Genomic DNA, 13,092 nt, shown 5'->3' with positions numbered 1-13,092 from the left:
CTGGGCGAGCTGGGCGGCAACCACCTCCCCTATTTTGCTATAAATAGGGGAGGAATGCAAGAAGAAAAGGGGTGCAGCCCCTTAGGCACTTCTCTCTCTTTCGAATTTGCTTGGAAAAATTGTTTCTGTGAAAAAAATCTAAGCCGAGGCGCTTCCGAAACGTTTCCGTAACGTTTTCCGTGAGGAATCTCGCAAAGGTTTCAACCGTTCTTCGACGTTCTTCATTCGTTCTTCGTCGTTCTTCGATCTTCAACGGGTAAGTACCTCGAACCAAGCTTTTCGATTCATTCTATGTACCCGTAGTGGTCTACATTGTGTGTTTCGTGCATTTTTATTCTCATTTTGTTTACTTTTTATACCCCCTGTGACGTGCTTAAGCCATTTTACTTAAGTCATTTCTCGCTTAACTTAAAAATAAAATAAATTTCCACCGAACGTTTGAATTGTATTATCCATTAACTTTGGTTAAAATCAATTCCGACCGTTCGGTCGTGCCGTAACCACGTTGGAAATCAAAAAGAGGTAAAAAATAATATAATAATCAAAAAGACATCTTTTAGTAAAATAAAGCGGAAAATCAATCGGACGTTTTCTCTTTGGGATTTCTCATTCTTAATCGAATTGATTAATAACTAAAGTGAAACTAAAGGCTAAAATCAATTCGCCTAGTCAAGCTCGTCCATAAAAATAGGCTTTTGAAGTTTGTCATTTCAATTTCTCACTAAGTAAAATGGATCATTTTTAAGGTCCAACGCCTTAAAATGATCACCACTTAAGTAAAGAATCGCTTGATAAGAAAGAACTACGTAGGTCTGAGTTCCCCATTGAGGATACGTAGGAGCAAAAGCCCCGCTTTTGTCGACCACCCCAAGAGATCGTTAATGGTCCAATGCCTTAACGTTTCTCTCCTTTCAAAAACAAGAAATCGTTAATGGTCCAACGCCTTAACATTTCTCATCTTTCAAAATCAAAAGACCGTTTAATGGTCCAACACCTTAAATGACCTTTTGTTCAATAAAAATATATTTTGCAAAAAAGACAAAAACAACTTAACCAAACACTTTGTTCCAAAAGAACTACGTAGGTCTGATTTTCTCATCCCAAATTGAGGAATACGTAGGAGCAAAGGGAAACACCCTTGTCGACCACAAAAAAGAAAAAATATAAAAAGGGTATAAAGGATAGAAGAACATAAAAGGGAACATAAAAATCAAAGTCATGTTTGCACATTCGATTAAAGGCTGCCGTCCCTTGGGACGGACGTGTGGGGTGCTAATACCTTCCCCGTGCGTAAATACAACTCCCGAACCTTTCACTAAAAAGTTCGTAGATCGCGTCTTTTCCGGTTTTTCCGACGTTTTCCTCAAATAAACGTTGGTGGCGACTCCGCGCGTATTCCTTTCGTGGAACACGCATCCCGCGAGTCTCGCGTCGCCCTCCCGCCGAAGGGTAGGTTGCGACAGTTGGCGACTCCACTGGGGACTGTTTTTAGAGAGTTAGGCCATTTAATTTTGTGCAAAGTTTTACCATGACTTACCCCTTTTGTTGGTTTCCTTTCATTATGTTCTTGTGTATATAAACTCTTTGTTGCTTTTAGTGCGTTTTAAATGTATGCATGAAGTAAATATTTATTCATTTGATGCACACAAACACCGACACTATTTGCACACACTGTGAGTGAAAAAGGGCCCTATACCCGGGTTCGTGGGAACATAAGGAGTGGAGGTGAATCTGTGATCATGCTAGGTCTCCGACTTGCTTGATTACAGTGAACCCTCATCTAGAGCTTTTCTCTTTGAAAACCTATTGTTGCTAGTAGTCCCTACTGCTACAATATGTTCTTCAAAGGGGATGATACCTCTAGAAACCATCAAGAGAGATATAACTACCTTGGGAATTATTGCTAAAAGCCTAGTTAGTTCTCTCCCTTATAGATCCCTTAAATAGGGGCACGAAGCAAACACGCTGCGTGCCATTTTTCACGCTGCCATGCATGAGTATCATATACCCTTTTGCTTATGTTCGGTAAATATTGTCATAATGTGCACATTACCGCATTGTGTCGTTTGCATAGGCATTGCATATGGGTTCTGTCTTGATCCCTACTGTAAATAAACCAACGGAGGGTCCGTGTCGCCTTCTTAAAAACGTGCGTTGGGGCATTTCGCTACCCCTAGACGTCGTATCTGAGAAGAGGACAAATTCCCCGGACCCCCGCATTCCTAGATTGCATCTGTGTCATATGCATTCCATCATGCATTCATCCATTCCACCCATGAGATATTGGAGTTTTGATTTGCACCAGCTTTTATCTCACTTTAGTAAGCATGGGAACAAATCAAACCGGCAAGAGGTTCTACCAAGTCAAGGTCAAAAGCCCAGATACCACCAGCATCAAGGAATTAGGGCGGTTGATGGAACCCCTCCAAATGCAAGCCTTCCGCAAGACTTACGGAAAAATCTTAGAATTGACCATAGCAGAGGTGTCCATAGAAGCCATTGCATCACTTACCCAATACTATGACCAGCCCTTGAGATGCTTCACATTCGGGGACTTCCAATTAGTACCAACCATTGAAGAATTTGAGGAAATTCTAGGATGTCCTCTCGGGGGAAGGAAACCATATCTTTCCTCCGGGTGTCTCCCCTCTTTGAGCAAAATTGCAACTGTGGTCAAGGATTCAGCCAGAGGTTTGGACCGCATAAAACAGACTCGGAACGGCATAACGGGCCTACCACAGAAGTACCTAGAAGACAAGGCGAGGGGTATGGCCAATCAAGGAGACTGGGTCCCGTTTATGGATGTGTTAGCTTTGCTAATTTTTGGGGTCGTCCTCTTTCCAAACGTGGATGGTTTGATAGACCTAGCAGCAATCGACGCTTTCCTTGCCTACCACCATAGCAAGGAAAGTCCGGTGGTAGCTGTCTTGGCAGATCTATTTGACACATTTAACCGAAGGTGCGAAAAGAGTAGCGCACGGATCATCTGTTGCTTACCCGCCCTCTGTGTTTGGTTGGTTTCACACTTGTTCCAACAAGACACAAGACATCCATGTCCGCTCCTGAGCCATCGCTCATGTACTGAAAAGAGGAGAATAGATTGGGACCAGCTCTTGGCCGGGATAGGAGGTAGAACAATCAGTTGGTTCCCCCGATGGAAGGAAGGAAAAGAAGGAGTCCTTTTCTCATGTGGAAGATACCCAAACATTCCGCTGGTAGGAACGAGGGGTTGTATTAATTACAATCCCACGCTCGCTATAAGACAACTAGGGTACCCCATGAGGGGAGCACCGACGGAAGAAAGCATGTCTCCTTTCCTTGTGAGGGATCTCGGCGCACAAAATTCCAAGACTATACAAAGAATCCATAAGGCATGGGAAACCCCGTTAAAGAAGATCAAGAGCTTAGAGGCATTCGTAATGGCATCATTGGTGGGTACCACGAATGGCTAAAAGTTCATATACGAGGTTTAGATTGGCTCGCCAAGTTAAAAGTCGTCAGCAAAGAGAGTTTTGAAGCACCGGAAGAAGACAAAGAAGTCCAAGCTCTCAAAAGCGAGTTAGGAAAGGCAAAACTTGCCAAGGAGAAGTTCAAGTTGGCCGCTACACACGTTCGGAAGGAGTGTGCCGGGTTACGGGAAGAGAACGCAATTACCGCAAGAGCCCTTGAACAAGAGACCAAGAGAGCTCGCAAGGAAGAGTATGGCCGGAACAAATTTCGCGGAGCTCTATGGGGTAGCAATAGTGAACTCAAGTTGCGAAGGGAAGAAAGGGACCAGTCGCGAGCACATGGCATGGTTTTGAAAGAGGAGTTAGTTGCCTGTTCAAGGTCCAAAAGAAGCTTGTCTCAGCGTTTATGCGAGACGGAGACCAACATGCTAGCTATCATCGCCAAGTACCAAGAAGAGTTAGCCATGGCCCACGAGCATAGAATCGCGGATGAGTATGCTCAAGTATATGCGGAAAAAGAGGCTAGAGGAAGGGTGATCGACTCTTTACACCAAGAGGCAACCATGTGGATGGACCGGTTTGCTCTTACCTTGAACGGGAGTCAAGAACTTCCCCGCTTGTTAGCCAAGGCCAAGGCAATGGCAGACACCTACTCCACCCCCGAAGAGATTCATGGGCTTCTCGGCTATTGTCAGCATATGATAGACTTAATGGCCCACATAATTAGAAATCGTTAGGAAACTTGTATGGTCTCTCAGACCTTGACTAGATACGACTTCCTTTTTTTTGAAATAAAATGAGTTGGTCCCATGTTTCTACTCCAAAAAGCTTGTGCAAATCAAATCACTCCTACATTTTATCTCTAGCATGCATTGTATGTTGGTCTCATCCTTTGTCACGGGAAGCCGGAAGGTCCATATCACCTTCTTAATTGTACACATGGGGCACTGCGCCCCCAAATGCGCAAGTAAGAAGAGATAATTTTCCGGGCTCTCGTGTCCGTAAAATGCATTCATATCATGCATCGCATAAGCATCTCTTCATAACATCATAATGGACATATCCTGCATTTGTCCGTTATCATATTCCAGCCTCACATTTTGCATGAGTCATGGCATCATCATGCATATGCGTTCAACAAACTTTTTGATCTGCAAAATTGCATACCATTTGTTTTCATGTTTGCTCATCCTTGCGTTTTCCTCTACAAAACAAAAACAAAAAGGGGGAAGCGTGAAACTTCACACTACATTCTTAGTTTCATGTGTTAGGCACCACGAGCCAACCATGTTGGGATCATAAACCCGTTTCACTTAAAAACAAAATAATTGAACATGGTACCTAATGCATGGTTAACTAGGAAATGGTGTTTCTTCGGGCATCTCAATTTCATAATTACATTTTCTATGCATAAGCTTAAAGTATGCCCGAGTCATTCATCCCTATGAGATGTTGTTGAAGTATTGGCAATCAGAATTTCCATTCCTTGGATTACGGGGTTGAACCAAGCTCAAGCTTTTACAAAAAGCTTCATCAAGTCAAGTTGAAATACGGAAGTAACCATCCTGCAAAATTGGGGGCAAAAGATGAATCAAGTCACATCACTGCTTCGTCTACTGCCAAACATATTTAGGATTGTTGATGTCCTTGTTACTTCCAGTTTCACCTTGACAAAGATGTCATGGACCATGTTGAAAATCTAAATTGATTCAACCCCATATCCTGCGTAAAAATTCGCAATACTTCGACTGTACATCATTCGCATGCATCCATGCTTTTCATTGGTTGCATTGCTCATTGCATTCTTTCCTTGAAAAATAAAATAAAATAAAATAAAATGAACTTATCAAAAAGAAAAGGACACACTTTACGGCACCCTTACCGAACTCGTACTAGAGCTAGAGTAATGGGTGAAGCAGAGAAGGTGCAAGAGAAGATGAAGGCCGAAAATGGAGGCCATAAAAGAGCAAATGGCCACAATGATGAAGGCCATGATGAGCATGAAGAAGATAATGGAAGCCAATGCGGTTGTAGTTGCCGCTATTAGCGCTGTCGCTAAGGTGAACCCGATGCTCCCATCTGGCCTCAAGCAAATGAATCATCCAACCTCAAATATGGTAGGCAAAGATTTGGGAAGTACGGATGACCCCATGATGTGCAAATTCAAAACAAGCATGCCTTCCCATCATATGGCTTGCCTCCCAACTATACACCACCCAATGTGGCATACACTCTCAATGAAAATCTCAATAACTCCACTCCGATACTCATTGAGAACAAATAACCTCATCAGGCACATATCTCTCAAACCATGGAAGAGACTCATGAAATTCCCCATCACAATCTAGCCGACTTCGAGCCTTGGCTCGGATATACCACTGAAGGGCAAGCAGTTGGTGGTATACCCCTACAAAACCCTTTGGAGGGCCCTCAGTATCACCCACAACTGCACCTCTTGCATTCCACAGCGGTTAAAAACCCTCATGACTATGGCAGGAATGGGAAAGTTGGATCATCTAGAGGAAAGGCTCAGGGCCATTGAAGGAGGTGAAGATTATGCCTTTGCTAACCTAGAAGAGTTGTTCCTAATACCCAAACATGGTCATTCCCAAGTTCAAGGTGCCGGACTTTGGCAAGTACAAGGGGACTACTCGCTCCAAGAACCACCTAAAGATGTACTGTCGGAAGATGGGGGCATACGCAAAAGATGAGAAACTGCTGATACATTTTTCCTGAGAAAGTCTTACTAGGACAACTGTTGCCTGGTATACTAACTTAGGAACCTTCTTGAGTCCATTCTTGGAAGGACCTAATGGTTGCCTTCCTTAAGCAGTGTCAGTACAATTCTGATATGGCTCCGGATAGGATGCAACTACAAAAAGTGTGCAAAAAGGGGGCACGAATCTTTCAAAGAATACGCCCAAAGATGGAGAGACTTGGCAACTCAGGTAGCACCCCCAAAAACAGAGAAAGAGATTATCATAATGATAGTAGACACGTGACCGGTGTTCTACTATGAAAAAATGGTGGGTTACACACCTTCAAGTTTTACAGATTTGGTCTTCGCCAGCAAAAAGATCGAAGTGGATCCGAAAAGAGGCAAATTTGATCATCCTACTAGGACGACTGAGAAAACTGGGGCAAATGAAGAGGGTGAGAAAGAGGGAGAAACCCATGCTGTGACTGCCATTCCTATACGGCCAAGTTTCCCACCAAACCCAACAATGTCATTACTCAGTCAATAACAAACCTCCTCCTTACCCACCACCCAGTTATCCACAAAGGCCATCCCTAAATCTACCACAAAGTCTGTCTACCGCACTTCCAATGACGAACACCACCTTTAGCACAAACCAAAAACACCAACCAAGAAGTGAATTTTGCAGCGAGAAAGCCTGTAGAATTCACCCCAATTCCAGTGTCCTATGCTGACTTGCTCCCATATCTAGTTGATAATTCAATGGTAGCCATAACCCTAGCCAAGGTTCATCAACCTCCATTTCTCCGAGAATACGACTCGAACGCAACGTGTGCTTGTCACGGAGAAGCCCCGGGGCGTTCCATTGAGCATGGTAGGGCTCTGAAGCGTAAGGTGCAAGGTCTAATTGATACGGGCTGGCTGAAATTTGAGGAGAATCGCTTGTTGAATCCTAACATTGACAAGCAACACCATACATGGGGCAATTTTGAAAGTTGTTGTTAGGTGTCCCTAATGACTCATCAGGGTTTCCAAGTTTATGCCATTATTGTAAACCACAGCTACAATGTTAAATGAAATGGATAAAGTTGATATCTTTGTCCCTCATCCTCTCACAAACGCATGTTTGCTTATTCAAACTTTCACCGGAATGTGGGTGTAAGCCATTGGTCTGTTTGCTCAAGCAACCTGCGCTCCTGAGTGTTGACTTCAAAGACCGTTCAATCAGAGATTACTCATCTTGCACGTTGGTGGGGGTGCCGTAAAAAACGAGTAAAGTTCAAAACAAACAAGTTTCAAAATAAAATAAAATAAAAGTGTTCAAAAAAAAAAAAAAACATTTGATTGACTGTGCTTTCAAGACGTTCATGTGACCTCATTTTATCATCCTAGAAAGTTTGTCTTTTTAGAGAGAAGTGAGTTATCAAGAATAGGATGTTGGACAAATGGCCTCAGTTACCTTGAGAAGAAGAGGGGATTGAATTAAGATACGAATATTATTCCCCAATTAAACTTTCACTCTCTCTTTTCGGATTAACAATGCACATAGGGACAACCCTTCCCTTGTGTTCAAGAATCCTCTACTACAAGAGACCCATGGTCTCTTAATCCCTTTTCAGAAATAAGAAGAAGAAATCTCTCTTAAAAGGGATAGATTGTACAATGAAGACCAATCAAAATTCATTATTGAATATGCAAGTGGTTGACCAAGGAATCTTTTTGAGAGGATAAGACATTTCAGTTCAGAAAAACTCTTGATCTTTCGAGAGGATAAAACTTTGTGGGCAATGAAAACTCTCTTTAAATTCGTGCTTCCAAGCCACCTTTGATGCCCATTCATAAACCATTTGAATAGATGTGACTCTTGGAAATTATTTTCCGAAAATCCCCTCTGGTAATCAATTACAAGACTTGTGCAAACGATTACAGGTTTTAAAAATTTGTATTAAAACATTTTCAACTACTGGTAATCAATTACCAGAGAGCAAATCTCAATTTGAAATGATAGAATTCCTTGGTCAAACCTTTTGCTTCTTCAATTTGGAAACTTCTTCCTAAGATTCTAGAGATCAACTTGAACATATATCTTGACTTTCTTGGATTCTTGTCTTGAATAAAACTTAGAAGCACTTGATCCTTTAGCATCATCAAGACATCAAAACATCTTGCTTCTACATAGGAGTCATTTGACTTAATCCATCAAAAAATCCTTCAACTATTTCTCGTCCTTGGGAAATTCTTTTTGCAAGAATCAACTGCTTCTTTCATTCTTCCTCACTACGAGGCTATGAAAACAAGACAACAATTGGTACCTCTAAGCCCTACACTGGGGCAACGAAAGGCACCATGCAAAAACCTCAAGCGAACCTAGGGGCAGATTAGAAGTATTCACCCAATAGGTTCCCTCCTACAAGGTCATGACGAAAGGCAACGATTGATACCTCAAAGCCTTACACTGGGGCAATGAGGGGCACCGTGCATGAGCCTCAAGTGAACGTAGGGGTCGATCAAAAGTTCTCACCCATCGATGTTTTTAACAAAAAAGGGGGGACAAACCCTAGGATTTCAATGGATCGATCAAACATCAAATGGCTCCATTGCCGTCACTCCAAAATGGTCAAGTGACTAAATCAAACAGAACACACACTCTGAGGAAGTTCCCGGAGAGATTTGCAAAAAAGGATAGGATGAGGTTGCATGAATTATCACCTCTTTCAAAAGGACAGTCAATCTGTGTTTTCCAAAATCAATCAAATCAAAATCAAAATCACAGAATAGGGAAAGAATGCCATGAACATTGTACAACTTTCCATTACATTGCATTGTTTCATATAAAGTCCGCATTTACCCAAATTTCACGACAAAGGGTGCATGCATCTGCATCCCTAAAAATCATGTTAACTGCATAGATTTCCTACATCTAATGTCCAAATCTTGTGGATTTGGGATGACCGGCCCTCTCGATGAGTCGATCTCTTGCTTTCTCATAAGGGTGGACCCTTGGGGACTTGTACCTATCACCTTTAGAGGACTACACGTCCTCGCCTTGAGAGGACTACATGTCCTCGCCATCAGAGGACTACATGTCCTCGCCATCAGAGGACTTCATGTCCTCGCCATCAGAGGGCTGCACGCCCTCACCTCCAGAGGACTACTTGTCCTCGCCTTGAGAGGGCTACACGCCCTCACCTTGGGTACTAGTTACCCTCACCGTTGAGAGGACTACACGTCCTCGCCTTGAGAGGACTACATGTCCTCACCTTCAGAGGGCTGCACGCCCTCACCTTCAGAGGACTACATGTCCTCGCCTTGAGAGGGCTACACGCCCTCACCTTGGGTACTAGTTACCCTCACCGTTGAGAGGACTACACGTCCTCGCCTTGAGAGGACTACATGTCCTCACCTTCAGAGGGCTGCACGCCCTCACCTTCAGAGGACTACATGTCCTCGCCTTGAGAGGGCTACACGCCCTCACCTTGGGTACTAGTTACCCTCACCGTTGAGAGGACTACACGTCCTCGCCTTGAGAGGACTACACGTCCTCACCCTCAGAGGGCTGCACGCCCTCACCTCCAGAGGACTACATGTCCTCGCCTTGAGAGGGCTACACGCCCTCACCTTGGGTACTAGTTACCCTCACCGTTGAGAGGACTACACGTCCTCGCCTTGAGAGGACTACATGTCCTCACCTTCAGAGGGCTGCACGCCCTCACCTTCAGAGGACTACATGTCCTCGCCTTGAGAGGGCTACACGCCCTCACCTTGGGTACTAGTTACCCTCACCGTTGAGAGGACTACACGTCCTCGCCTTGAGAGGACTACATGTCCTCACCTTCAGAGGGCTGCACGCCCTCACCTTCAGAGGACTACATGTCCTCGCCTTGAGAGGGCTACACGCCCTCACCTTGGGTACTAGTTACCCTCACCATTGAGAGGACTACACGTCCTCGCCTTGAGAGGACTACACGTCCTCACCCTCAGAGGGCTGCACGCCCTCACCTCCAGAGGACTACATGTCCTCGCCTTGAGAGGGCTACACGCCCTCACCTTGGGTACTAGTTACCCTCACCGTTGAGAGGACTACACGTCCTCGCCTTGAGAGGACTACACGTCCTCACCATCAGAGGGCTGCACGCCCTCACCTCTAGAGGACTACATGTCCTCGCCTTGAGAGGGCTACACGCCCTCACCTTGGGTACTAGTTACCCTCACCGTTGAGAGGACTACACGTCCTCGCCTTGAGAGGACTACATGTCCTCACCTTCAGAGGGCTGCACGCCCTCACCTTCAGAGGACTACATGTCCTCGCCTTGAGAGGGCTACACGCCCTCACCTTGGGTACTAGTTACCCTCACCGTTGAGAGGACTACACGTCCTCGCCTTGAGAGGACTACATGTCCTCACCTTCAGAGGGCTGCACGCCCTCACCTTCAGAGGACTACATGTCCTCGCCTTGAGAGGGCTACACGCCCTCACCTTGGGTACTAGTTACCCTCACCGTTGAGAGGACTACACGTCCTCGCCTTGAGAGGACTACACGTCCTCACCCTCAGAGGGCTGCACGCCCTCACCTTCAGAGGACTACACGTCCTCGCCTTGAGAGGGCTACATGCCCTCACCTTGGGTACTAGTTACCCTCACCGTTGAGAGGACTACACGTCCTCGCCTTGAAAGGACTACATGTCCTCACCTTCAGAGGGCTACATGTCCTCGCCATCAGAGGAGTTCATGTCCTCGCCATCAGAGGGCTACACGCCCTCACCTTGGGTACTAGTTACCCTCACCGTTAAGAGGACTACACGTCCTCGCCTTGAGAGGACTACATGTCCTCACCTTCAGAGGGCTACATGTCCTCGCCTTGAGAGGGCTACATGTCCTCACCTTCAGAGGGCTGCACGCCATCACCTTCAGAGGACTACACGTCCTCGCCTTGAGAGGGCTACACGCCCTCACCTTGGGTACTAGTTACCCTCACCGTTGAGAGGACTACACGTCCTCGCCTTGAGAGGACTACACGTCCTCACCATCAGAGGGTTGCACGCCCTCACCTCTAGAGGACTACATGTCCTCGCCTTGAGAGGGCTACACGTCCTCACCTTGGGTACTAGTTACCCTCACCGTCAGAGGGCTACACGCCCTCACCTTGGAAGGACTACACGTCCTCGCCAGCAGAGGGCTGCACGCCCTCACCTCCAGAGGACTACACCTCCTCGCCTTGAGAGGGCTGCACGCCCTCACCTTTAGAGGGTTACATGTCCTCATTTTCAGTGTGCTCGACGTCCACACCTTAAAAGAATTTAAGGTCCTCTGCCCTTAAATGCTTAAACGAGACTTGCACTTCCGGTTAAGGGACCAGTAGTTTCCTTTTAAACGGTTCCTGGGCCACCCCCTGATATTGGAGGAGGGCCAACAGTGCAAGCACAACCAGAGAGGGAGGCTATCACACAGCTATTATGCATACCGGGGCAAGATTTCACCCGGGCCACTGCAAAGAGACGAGTGTGGATCATGCGCACCAACATGACCACTCTTACACAGATATAGATGACATTGCTACTTAGCAACATTCTGCCCAGCGACCGCAATGCCAATCTCCCCCTGCAAAAGTATCAGTTGGTCTGTGTCGTCCCGACATGGGTAAGTATGCATATGGTTCAACTGATTTCTGATGCCATCTATTGTTTGCAGGGATCGCACCCACAAAGACACCCAGTGGACCTGAAAAAGTCAAACAGGGCCCTGGGGTTTCAGCCCTGGTTACAGGCCTCTATCAGTCCTACAGGGTGCCCGTACCCCCCCGGCAAGGTCACGTCATCATAGGTAAGTATGCGCATCGCTCAACTGATTTCTGATTTCATCTATTGTTTGCAGGGATCGCGCCTGCAAGACACCCAGTGGACCTGAAAAAGTCAAACAGGGCCCTGGGGTTTCAGCTCTGGTTACGGGCCTCTATCAGTCCTACAGGGTGCCCGTACCCCCCCGGCAAGGTCACGTCATCATAGGTAAGTATGCGCATCGCTCAACTGATTTCTGATTTCATCTATTGTTTGCAGGGATCGCGCCTGCAAGACACCCAGTGGACCCGAAGAAGTCCAACAGGGTCTTGGAGTTGTCAAGCTCTAATTACGGGTCTCTGTCAGTTCTACGGAGTACCTGTCACCTCCAGCAAGGGCATCAGGCCCCCTACCAATCGAGCTTTCATCAAGAAAGTTCTGCGTCTCCAGGCAGGCGTAGGGCGAAACACCACAGCAGCCTGGCAATGGCCGGCAGCGGGCAACAGACGCACCGCCACCTCTAGAGTTCACCTCAGCTCATCCGCAAAAAGGTTAGAGCGTTGCCTACGACACATGGCCGACCAGCAGGCGACCAAGTCCAAAGCCAAAGGTAAGCAAAGTACTAGGTCCGTGACTGACAAGTCATAAGGCGTCCAGCTAAAGACGTTAAAGAAGCGCTACTAGGAGGCAACCTAGTACCTTTTTAATCTATGCTTGTTATTTGATCACTTTTTATAGTAGGACGCACCTAGTTGCTCATGATCCTGGGGATTTAAATAAAACAAGCGCAAGCTCGAAAGGTAGTCATACCTCACAAAATATATATATGTATGTTTAGGTAGTGAAAATACCTTAGATATGCATGTATGTAAACAAAAAAAAAACACTTCACAAAAAATATATGTATGTTTAAGTAGAAAGATACCTTAGATATGCATGTATGTAAACAAAAAAAATACTTCACAAAATATATATATGTATGTTTAGGTAGAGAGATACCTTAGATGTGCGTATATGTAGCAAAAAAATACCTCACAAAACATATATATGTATGTTTAGGTGGCAAGATACCTTGGATATGCATGTATATAGCAAAAATACCTCACAAAAAAATATGCACATGTTTAGGTAGCAAAATACCTCAAAAAAAAAAAAAAAAAAAAAAGAAAAA

The sequence above is a fragment of the Glycine soja genome, chromosome 3 (genome assembly GCF_004193775.1).
Source record: "Glycine soja cultivar W05 chromosome 3, ASM419377v2, whole genome shotgun sequence".
In the NCBI taxonomy this organism is placed as follows: Eukaryota; Viridiplantae; Streptophyta; class Magnoliopsida; order Fabales; family Fabaceae; genus Glycine; species Glycine soja.
This window is presented reverse-complemented; position numbering follows the sequence as displayed.